This window comes from Olea europaea, chromosome 6, assembly GCF_002742605.1.
Source record: "Olea europaea var. sylvestris chromosome 6, O_europaea_v1, whole genome shotgun sequence".
NCBI lineage: Eukaryota > Viridiplantae > Streptophyta > Magnoliopsida > Lamiales > Oleaceae > Olea > Olea europaea.
In genome coordinates this window covers 26,887,458-26,899,109 of record NC_036242.1, presented here as the reverse complement: position 1 = coordinate 26,899,109, position 11,652 = coordinate 26,887,458, and the positions used below count along the sequence as shown (strand labels likewise).

At 36.8% G+C, this 11,652-nt stretch overlaps 1 pseudogene; it reads left to right on the top strand.

Annotated features, from left to right (window-relative positions):
* The first annotated feature begins 10,325 nt into the window (after positions 1-10,325).
* Positions 10,326-11,652, top strand: part of LOC111395336 — a 2,192-nt pseudogene continuing 865 nt past the window's right edge.

Sequence of the window (11,652 nt, the reverse complement as noted above, 5' to 3'; positions counted from 1 at the left end):
ATTTTGAAATCTGAATTTTGGTATCTTGTCACTCATAAAAATTGTGCATAGGCTAAGATTTTGAAATTATTTCATAATCATAGGCAGTCAAAAGTCTTGTAACAAATAAAATTTAGATTCTTGTTGTTCATATACAAAATTTTAATTTTGATAAACTTGATATGTATGTCTAGGTTAAGAGGGTTGTACATGTTTATCTAGACTTTTAAACTTGGTATAATAGTAATCATTTGAGCGAATTTTCACTTAACTTAGTGTATATAATGATTTTATAGGTTGTTAACCCTCAAGTGCAGTCCGCGAACCCGCACAGCAGTGATGCGAAACATAAAGCGACGGGCGTTGGGAACAAAGAAACAGAAAGCTTGCCTAAATATTATGAACCATTTTATGTATTCAGCTACATATTGTTAATGAAGAACACGTAAGCAAGTTAATAAAGTGTGATTCTTAACTGAATCAATTAGAAAATAGCCAATAAAGAGCCATCACACCAGTCTCTCAAAATGATTAAATTATTCCAAAACTTGGAGAGAAATTTTTAAATACCTCATCGTTTGAAGAATAATTCATACGATTTAAATATCTCTTTTCAAATGCTATTTTACTTCTCTACATGGTCCTCTCCAAAAAGATTTATTTCGAACATGTGATATCCATGAGCTTTTACAAATTAGGTGTAAATTTACAATTGGGCCCCCGTAGCCAATAAGGACTGCAAATTCTGCAACTCTTCACGCCTCATGAACCGATGTCACTCACCTATTTTTATTGCTTTAAAAGATTTCAATTTACGCCCGACTTCACACGGTCAATAAGACCAAACTGCCGACGTGACCAAACAAGTCGAAATGGTTGACGTTGGATAAAGCTAAGGTAAGAGGTCAAAGCTGATAATTAAGGTTGTCCACCTAGGGACCCAAGGCAAGACCCATATCCTCGAAATAATTTACCGGATCATGCTTATCAACACAGCTAATAATTGGATATTAAGTCAACTTTGAAATTTGGACTTCTGGTATAGTTGATTATAATTAAACTTTGAAGTCTGAAACCCGCACAATACACAGTGAATCAGCAATAATTTCCAACTAAACCAGAAAAAAGGTCGGCTTAATAAATGATTTCTAGCATTCCTAATTTGGTTACTTCATGTGTCAAATTCGTCCAAGACAATGTAAATTTATCGTATCAATTGTAGAACTTAATGTGTCATTTTCAATTTTAAGGCAATGTAATTTTCTTTTGTAGATAACTAAAATCACTCGTACTATAAAGGATCTTTAATCAAATCGAACATGAATCCAGTGTTGAGGTTGTCCCACATCGATTGTGAATGAGATTGGTATTCAGTTTATAAATATGATGGAAAGCATTACCTTTTGAATTAGCTTTTGAGGGTGAGAGATGCCCAATACCACCCAACACTGGCATTAGAGCCTGAATTATCAACAAATCTCCAATCCAACAGTTACTTGTGAGATGGGTTTGGTCTACTGCAAGGCTCGATGTAGGTTGTTTCACATCAATTGATGATAAGGTTGGTATAGAGTTTATAAGTAGGGAAACTTACATCTATACAGGCGTTTGAATATTGAATTCCAAAAATAAGGTTCAAGATTTATTTATGCAAAAATCAGGTAACAATTTTATATTTTAATATATATAATAATATTAATAAATTTCAATTATATAATCTCACCATATTCCATCCACCCAATTAAAATCCTAACTATTTTCTTCCCTAATTTTCCTCTTCTTCTCCTCGTCGTCGTCGTCGTCGTCGTCGTCGTCTCTCTCTCTCTCTCTCTCTCTCTCTCTCTCTCTCTCTCTCTCTCTCTCTCTCTCCCCGTCAAATATGGTCGCCGTCGTCAGAGACCACACCGGAGCTCGTCCTTGGGAGCAACGAGTGGCGCGCAATTCCAGCATCTTCGCCTTTGTGCCCAGATCTGTGGTTTTGTCGATGTATACAAATCGGGGCGATTCGTGGTTTCACCGATGCCTTTGTGTTTGCTTGGCTTCTAAGTGGATGTGGTGACGGTGATGACGTGCTCATATGCCTGGTTGAAGCAATTCCAAGTCATGATTTAGGGTTGAAGCCGGTGGATCAGCCTATGTATGGAATTTCAATGTTTGATAAGGCGGTGGTGTAGGTATTTTTATCTATAGGTGGTTATCTGATGTGCTGGCGACGATTGTGTGGTAATGGTGGTTTTGTCGTTGTTGTTGGTAGCAATTATGGCAGTGTTGTGTTGGGGGCAGATTTGTGTGTGGTGTGGTGTATATGATGGTTGTGTAATGGTGTAGTATAGGTGGCGATTCTGCGGTGGTGGTCATTTTGTTGTTGTTGGTGGCGGTGGTGTCAATCTTTGTAGTGGTGTGGTACAGGCGGCGGTTGTGTGGTGGTGGTCGTTTTAGTTGTTAGAGGTGGTTGTGGTGAGGGTGGATCTGTGGGTGGTGTTTATCTGATGTGTAGGTGGCAATTGTGTGGTGATTTTGTGTCTGTTTTGTTTGTGGTGAGGTGGTGCTAGTTGTGATGTTTGAGATGACGTGACTGTTGGAGATGGTAGTGGTGTGATTTTAGTGGCGGTGGTTTTGACGACGATGCGACTGGTGGTAGTGGTGAGATGGTGGTCACAGGTGATGATGATGGTTACAAATGATTTGATTGTTTGTGATCAAGAAAATTGGCTTATGTGACCAACCATTTGGTTATCTGTGACCAACTATTTAGTGTAATCTAAAAATTTAAATAATTTGTGATCAAGCAATTTGGACTCGAAATAATTCGTGACCTGTAAATTTTTTATTTGTGATCTCAAAATAAACCGTGACCTATAAAATTTTTGATTTGTGACCTCGAAATAATATGTGACTAATTAATTTGATGATATGTGATCAATAAATAAATTTGTGACTTATAATTATGAACATGTGATCATTATTAGTATAAATGTGACTTTATTATTTTGAATTAATAAAATATATTTAATTAAAAAATGAAAACCTGATATTTGCATTTTCAAAACTTTAGACATAAGAATTGAATTGTCAATACCTAATACCTTAATTGTGAATTTTTCTCTTATAAGTATGAGAGAAAATCTCACTTTTTGAGCTAACTTTTGGGGTGGAAGAGGTCCAAACCGCCCAACATTTAGCTCGATCACTTTTGACAATTTAAACGATCAGAAAAATATATGGTAGACAACACTATAAGGAGTCATTCTCAAGTAAACACAGGGCCGGTCCTATGATTATCGAGGCCCGAGGCGAAGTCCATAAATTAGGCCCCTAAAATCATTATAAATGCAAAATTCAACGGTGTATTACACAATCTATTACTAACTTAAAATATAACATTAAAACAAAAAACAAATATATTATACAAAAGATTTATATTATAAAATAACAAAACTAGCAATGTTTTAATCATATAAGCCGACAAGGCTTTAAACGTTTCTAATATATTCAATAACAAGTTAGGGTAAGCTAGTGCTTACCTGAGAATAGAATTTCGACAAAAATTATGGAATCACACCCTTAAGAATTACATCGTCACAACTCATAAGATTGAAATAAAAATTTAAAATCAAACACCAATGCAAATAAGTAATTCTATTGCATTAATCTATTCATTATAAATTAAGTCCTATTGCAAATTGCATAAAGACGGGGTACAAGGATGATGCTCAGAATGAGTTTCCATTCTATCACTATGAATCTATGATTGTGGATAGACAACAGGAAATGTCTCAATTTAGGCATGTCACAAGTTTCTAACAAAATCAAAATAAATAACTTCCATGTCCTTCAAATTTTAGATTTACGTAATGTCTCAAAGTACAATCTTTTTCTGTCATCAATCAAAGACCAAGTTGAGAAAATTGTGTGCAATCTAACAAACTACTCATTAGCCAATATGAAAGCTGATTTCTAAAGTTAATACACTAATAATCGGAAAGAGCTATAATTCTAAGAAAATTACATTGCACGGATTGATGACTACGGATTGATGGCTTAAAGCAACAAATATAATAACACGGGTGTTGCGCATAAAGAATTCTCAAACCTGGAAATGCAAGCTGTTGAGGTATCGTCAAATTTGTCTAAATTGATAAAATTACGCAGCACATGGTTTGTTTTTTTAATATAATTACACAGTCAAATCAGAAAACACAATCAAGTAACATAAATTGATAAAAACCTCCCATTTTAAATTAATCAAACCCTAATTCTAAAAAATTATTGAACAAGATAAAATGCTAAAAAAACCCAAATTAAAGAAAAAGGTAAAATTGAAAACCAAAAAGGAAAAATATACCTTCAAAATAACGAGTTTATGGGACAAATGATAGGGAAGCGAGTTAAAGTGTGGTATGTAGATGAGGAGCCGCCGCTTGTGGAGGAGGCTGTGGCGGAGAACAGTGAGAAGTTTGAATGTCCGATGAAGCCACTCCAACACCGGCTGAGGGCATGCTCTCAGGCAGCAGTCGACTATACCAGATTTCAGTTGCTCCACTAAGTGTCAAATGAAAAGCTCTATGCTTCACAGTTGGGATGGCGCCTCTAAGGCTCATATGAGTTTTATAAGCACTTAGGTGTTTTTTTTGGGTCACCTCTCTCATCATACTTTGGTATCTTGGCATCATATAGTGGCTTGGAACCTAGGCATTTCTTAGTTCCCTTGAGAATGATAAATTTTCATCGTCGTCGTCCAAGTCACAGGACCTCTACTGCTTATCTGAGTTATTATTTTCCTCGGCTTCATACCTGGGTATTTGATGAGAGGGTCCAGCTTGGGTCCTAGCCTCTTTTTCCCTCCTTTGGCGCCTATTTCTAGGCGGAGCAGCACGGGGGCATTCTTACGCCTTTCCTCCGACTGATGAGACATTAGAGGTGGGGGCTGTGGCTTATTTCGAGGCTCGCGTTGTTGTTGCTGTTGCCTGTGCCTCGGTTCTACGGGGCTAATTCTGTCAAAGACGCTGTTAGACTTCCTAGGTCTTTGTTCTGGCTCATATGCTGTGGAAAGTTGTCCTGGTTATGTCGGGCCTCAGTGGGTCGATCAGAGCATAATTGGAAGAAACATTAACTTCTACTTCCCTCTCCATGGGGCTCCTGCCTCGGCTGTATTCTACTGGTAGAGCCCTTTAGCTTTGAATTTCCTCATCTTGGTCGCAATGTTCTTGGAGAGCATAGGGAGGAATGGGGAAGCCTCCCTGACTTTGCATTTGGGCCATGAGTTCTCTCATGGTCATGTTTTGGCTAGCAATGTCCCTCATGTTTGCAGCCATGGTGGCCATTTTCCTTGACAATTGAGCGTCCATCCGCGTGCCACCTCTTTTGTGGTGGTGGTGAGGCCGATACTGAGCTATAGGGGCAGCTACTGGTGGGGGCATTCCCATATTTTCTCTTACCCTCCTAGGGGGTACATCCTCGTTTGAACTTATTCTCTTATGTTTCGATCTCAAATTGTTGCTAAGTTGTGGGGCTTCCACTTATTCTTTTGCAAGAACAAATCCTTTTTCAAGGGGGATGCCCAAATATTCTTTTCGATAAGCTTGTTTCACACGATTGCTCGTGGTTATAGTATAGTTTCCCACAGACGGTGCCAATCTGCTAACCCTAGAATATGTTGCCAACGGATACTTAACCCATCCGCGCACACTTAAGCCGGGTCCAACATGTGAAGACACATGGACGGTCTCAAATGGACAGATTAAGGGCGTGGGAGCATCTCAAAGGCGCAGAATGAGAACGTTCAGAATCCGACGAGATATTTGTATAACGATTGTACATTAATTACCAATCGATCTTTGTATGATACATGTACAAATTAGTGTATGTTACAAGAGAGTAAAATGTGAAGAATGTTGTATTGATTCTTGTATTGAATCTTGTATTACCTTTGTGAGAGATACAAGGGGAGTATTTATAGTATTTCAACTTAGATTGTGCCTTTGTTAGGAGTACACGTGGCCTCATCTCGTAAGTTTACATGTCCAATTAGAGGTGTCATATTTGACTTCCTAGCCTACTACGCATTAATTAATCGACGGCTCTGCCACTACGTTGACAAGACAAGGCGCTTGCGCTCTATGATGGGTGTACCATCAATCACTCAGGGAGGATCCTTGTGTAAGACCGGATCTCTGGGGAGCAGTGCTGCTTAGAGCCTTAGGACCTCGGATAGAAGGGCCTCAGATACAGAAGGGCCTCGACTACGAGATCTCCTCGGCGTATTAGCTTTGGTGGCAGCACTTGGACCACGTTTGGTGCTATTATAATATGCTGGTGCTCTTGTTGGGATGGGGGCCTCGGATAAGATGCCACGTGGTTCGGCAGAAGTGGGCCATAGGCCCCAGTGGGTTGGCTAAGTCTGTCAACTCGTAACACAATCCACATTGATTATGAATTAGGGATGGTGAATGGGAGGGTTCGATGAGAGGAAGTTTTCCAGCCCCCCATTCAGCTAGATAATTTCCCTCCTCATACTAACCCCGTTAATAGTTTAAGGCAAAGCGGAATGGGTCATGGGCTAGGCGGGGCCCTTGCCCCGTTTAGTACCCGTTAATTTTTTTTTGTTTAGATTTTTAATAATTAATTTTATTGCCCCCATCCATTAAAGTGGGATAATAATATAGTTATTAATTTTTAAAAGTTAAATTATTAAAATATATTTGGTAAACTAAAGTTTTTATTATTTATCATATTCTTTAGATAATCTTAATTGCCATTTTTTTATTAGAACTAATGAAATTTCGTAGAGTTTTCCATTTAAATTATTGATTTCTTAAAAAAAAAAAAATTTAAAAAGGGATGGGGCCCTTGATACCCATACCCGCCCGGGGCGAAATCCCCAGCCCAATCCTGACCCGAACACCTATAAAGCGGGTCCCCACACTGTTGGGGGCAAGGTAGCGGATCTCGACTTTGACGGATTTTTTTTGTTATCCTTATTGTGAATGTATTTCTGAATATTTGCAGACCCACACTTCTATGACATTGAGGTATTTATCATGTTATAATCTTACTATTTAATTCATGTATAAAGTGTCAGGTCCAATTATTCATATAGCCAAACTTGAAAAAATGACATTATATTTTTTTCTTCGTTTTTAAAAGGATCAAATGATTTCAACCATACCCAAAAACGAGGTTCAAACCCAGTCTTAGTGACTTGGATAACTTTGATTCTACCCCTCGAAGTATACATTGGCTTTAATGATATGTTTTCTACGATAGATTGGACAATATTAAATAGTTCAAAGAAAAAAAGAAGTTAAAGATAATATTGTAAGATGTCCTGTTTTAAAAGCTGTCTATTAGCAAACCAAACAAGAGCTTTTAAGTCTAAAGAATTCACTCAATGAAGCGTAACTACCCATCTCTTTAGGGCAGCTCAACGAAGCAATTGTTTAATTTTGATTATAGGTCGGCATGAAAGGTTGAGTACAGAACACAATATCGACTTGCTCAATGAATGGCTTGAACTCATTATATCCTAAGTTTATGGAACTTCTTGCCCATACAACCAAACAGTGACCTAAATGGATTTGAATACGACCGTTGATGATTCCTGAGTGGAAAATATGTTTCTGTAAATGGGGAAAAGTAGGAGTTAGATTTTCCATGAATTCGATAAGAAGTTTAGATGTAAGATTAAAATCATATTCTTGCATGCTTCATTGTTCAGTCCAAAAAGGAAATGAATTACTGCATGGAGATGCAACATACTCAAGAGGGGAAAGGTTGTAAAGAAAGAGCATGCATGGAAATTTGGTACGAATATTAAGAATTGTCCCTTATCAACTATATTTATGGGTCTTTAGCATGAAAGGTAACCATGCTTGACTAACCATAAACCTTTTGACGTACACAAGCATAACTAAAACTGTACTATTGGATGGGCGAAAATTTAGACCTATAGCCCAAAAATTTAAATGCTAGCCCCGGAGACTACGAATCGTGAGTAAAATCTCTTGTCGATGGAGAATCTCTTATATAGTGGAATAATGCAATATAGAAAGAAGAAGATTTCACGGAGAAGTGGGATCGGCGCTGAAAGACGTAATTTTTCGGAGTGCCCATTTTCGAAGAATTTCTGGTCCATTTTGAGTGGAAACAGCCCCATAAACAAAGCTCGGTGCTTTGCCTTGAAGCTCAACCCTTTTCGGTCAAATTCCATTGTTAGGGCTTCGAAAACACGTTTTTTTTTTCCGATTTTTTTGGATAATTTTATTAATTTTAACTAGTTTAGGATTTTAGTGCATATTTGATTCTGATTTTTTTTACTCCAAAAAGTTAATTTTTTTGACCGGTACTTCTTTAAGTTAGCCGTCATTTTTAACTTCTTCTCTTACAGGTGGTGCCCACTTTCTCTCTTTAACGGTCAGAAAATCAATTCTCATAATCACTATCAACAAGCCTTTAATTTTGTTTAGAGTTAGTCGATATCTTTAATTCTCATCATTGTCTAGAGATAGTGGTTAGCTAGAAGTTTATTCGTTATTCATATTTTAATTACTACTTTAAGTATGAGTTATAAGATTTGTGGCAATTAATTGAACTACAATCTTAATAAAGAGTCGTGAGAAGTTTCGTAAAATTATTTTCACTATTTTAGTATTCATGAGCGAATCAAAAAGTTCGAGTTTGTTACCCTTGTCTGAGCGCGTGGTTGATTCTACGGTTGATCAAATCCCATTTACTAAGCGAATTCGAGGGAGCTCCTTATATTGTGGGTCTAATAGATGGACCGAGCTACAAAGTCCGCAGGCATGATCGCGCACACACACAACACAAGCAGGTCAGATTTAAAATTTAGGTGGGACTCACCTCTGTATATGACGGTGCGGACACCCATTGTGTCAAAATCCCTAATAAATAGTCGGCCAGTCGTCTTTTGACTGATCCATTAGTCATTCGCTAAATAAGTAAAAGGATCAAGCTCCTCATCTACAAAGTTTAATGGTGTATACAGTCGACCATTGTTTAGTTGGATGGGACACAAGGAACTTATTCAATAGGTATGACGGAGACATTGACGGTTGGTCATAAAATATAGGATAGTCCGCGGAAAAAGAAGCTACTCATGGAAGTGTATTGAAATCAATAATTCTAAGTTTGTCTTCCAATAAAGCAAGAATAATTATCTACATGGATCAATTTGATCACATGTACATGCCACTGAGTTAATGCATGCAAGGTGGAATTGGCTTTGTTGCAAGCGGGAGTTACCATATGGGTTAACAGCCTTGCCCTATCCATGTGCTCTCCACCCTGACTCCTGGAGGCACATTCTGCGATTTACCTCCTCCACGATGACCCAGGACAGGGTCGGTGGGGCCCCTAAGGTTGGGGTTCAACCTTTTTTTGAGTTAATGCATGCAAGTGAATGACATACAATTAATGCTCGATTAAAGACTGCAGTTTCTTAGTGTCCCATCTAGTTTATTTACCTAACGAGGTATGCTCCCTCGTATGCATGGGCAGATATATACTCAATTTTAAAACTTCATTTGTATAGACTAAAATACAATCTTTGTACAGGTATTGATTGCAGTCATACTACAGCAAACTCACCTTTTACTCGCGCGATTTAACAATCTTAGCTCTGCCCTTGATCATATGCATTAGGGTATGAATTGGTACAATAAAGTGCTAGTACTAATACATGGTACACATTGATACTAATTATTGACTGGTGGATCATTGCATTGAGAATAAAAATGAGAAATAATCGTATATAAAAGAGTAAGGTCCCTTTGATTGCTGGAATTGAATTGAATTGAAGATGAATTCTAGGGAATCGAATTGCCTAGAAATTATTTTCCTGGGAATTGTAAATTATTGTGTTTGATTGGTATAATTTTTCATGTGGGAAATGTTAAAATAAAAGTGTTTTTGATATTCGTTTGACTTTATTTTATATGAAAATTGTGAATTAAATGGATAAAATCTACTAGTACAGTTAAACCTCGATAAAGTAATACTCTCAGGACCGGAAAAAAATATTCATTTAGCGAGGTTATTTATTTATCGATAAATGAATAAATTATTCATCTATCAATAAATAAATATTTATTATTTTAGAGAGAGCTTTTCAATATAAAATATGTATATTGTATGTGGTAAGAAAAATCAAAAGACACTAATCAAAGTATTATTTGAATCTAGGGAAGCTCAAAAGTTTTAGTGAAACTTAATATCTCTAAAAATTAAGTTCACGTACATAGCAAATGAAAAGATTTAGTCTTTACCTATAAAAGTTAGATGTTTGGAAGACATATTCCAAGTACATACAATATTTTGTTTCCCCTCCAATGTCTTCTCATCATTTGAAAGGAATAGAAAAATCAACTTTAACCGATAAAATGAGGAGTGTAATATGTGAGCATAAGAAAGAGATTCCAACTATTAGCCAAAAAGATATGCAAGCATAGGTGCAACAAAAGTTTGATTTGACTATTAGTCAATCAACAATATCGAACACTTTCAAAAGGGCGTCGGAATATTTGTCAAATGAGATGAAAAATAGCGATGTTAAAAGGCACAAATCGGCAAAATACCCTAATTTAGAGAAAGTTTTGTATGAGTGGTTTCTTCAAAGGCAAAATAAAGTGAACATGTTTGGAGAAATTATCCAAGGAAAAGCAAAAGAGCTTTTGCAAAAAATGTATGGTGAAACTAATCCAGAATTCAGCTTTTCTAGTGGATGGTTAGAACGTTTCAAGGCAAAATATCGAATCAAATCTTACCGACGTTTTGGTGAAAGTGGTTCAGTTATCATGGAGAACATTGAAAATGCTTTACCTGGAATACGATCAAAACTAGACCAGTTTCAATTTAAGGATATTTACAATATGGATGAAACTGGATTATTTTACCGATTGGAAGCTGATCATTCACTTGCTACCAAGCAACTCGAAGGACGCAAAAAAGATAAGGAGAGAATTACTGTTGTTGTTTGTTGCAATGGTGATAGATCTGACAAAGTACCACTTTAGGTTATTGGTAAGTATGCAAATCCTAGATGCTTTAAAAATGTGAACATGAACAATCTCAATTGCAAGTATCGATCCAACAAAAAAGTTTGGATGACTGGCTTGCTTTCTCAAGATTTTGTTGGTTGGTTTGATAAGAGAATAAATGGCAGGAAGGTTTTCTTAATAGTAGACAATTGCCCAACTCATCCAAAGGTAGTTGAAGGCTTGAGAAATGTAGAGTTATTTTTCTTACCTCCTAACACAACGTCTAAGATTCAATCATGTGATGCTGGGATTATTCGAGCATTCAAAGCTTATTATCGTCATCGTTTTTATTTTAGCATCTTACAAGGCCTTGAGGTTGAAGCACCAAATTCTGAAAAAATTAATATTTTGAATGCTATTAATTTTGCTAACATGGCTTGAAATTTTGATGTAAAGACAACAACAATTGCAAATTGTTTTCGGCATTGCAAGATTCGATCAGAAGAAAACAATGTTCCCGAACCAGAAGTTGGTGAATTAGATGAAGGTATCCAAGGATTAAATAATGTCATCTCTAATTTACACTATAGAAATGTGATGGATGTTGAACATCTTTTGAACTATCCTAGCGAGAATGATGTAGTTATGAAATCACCTACAGACGAAGAAATTATTCAAT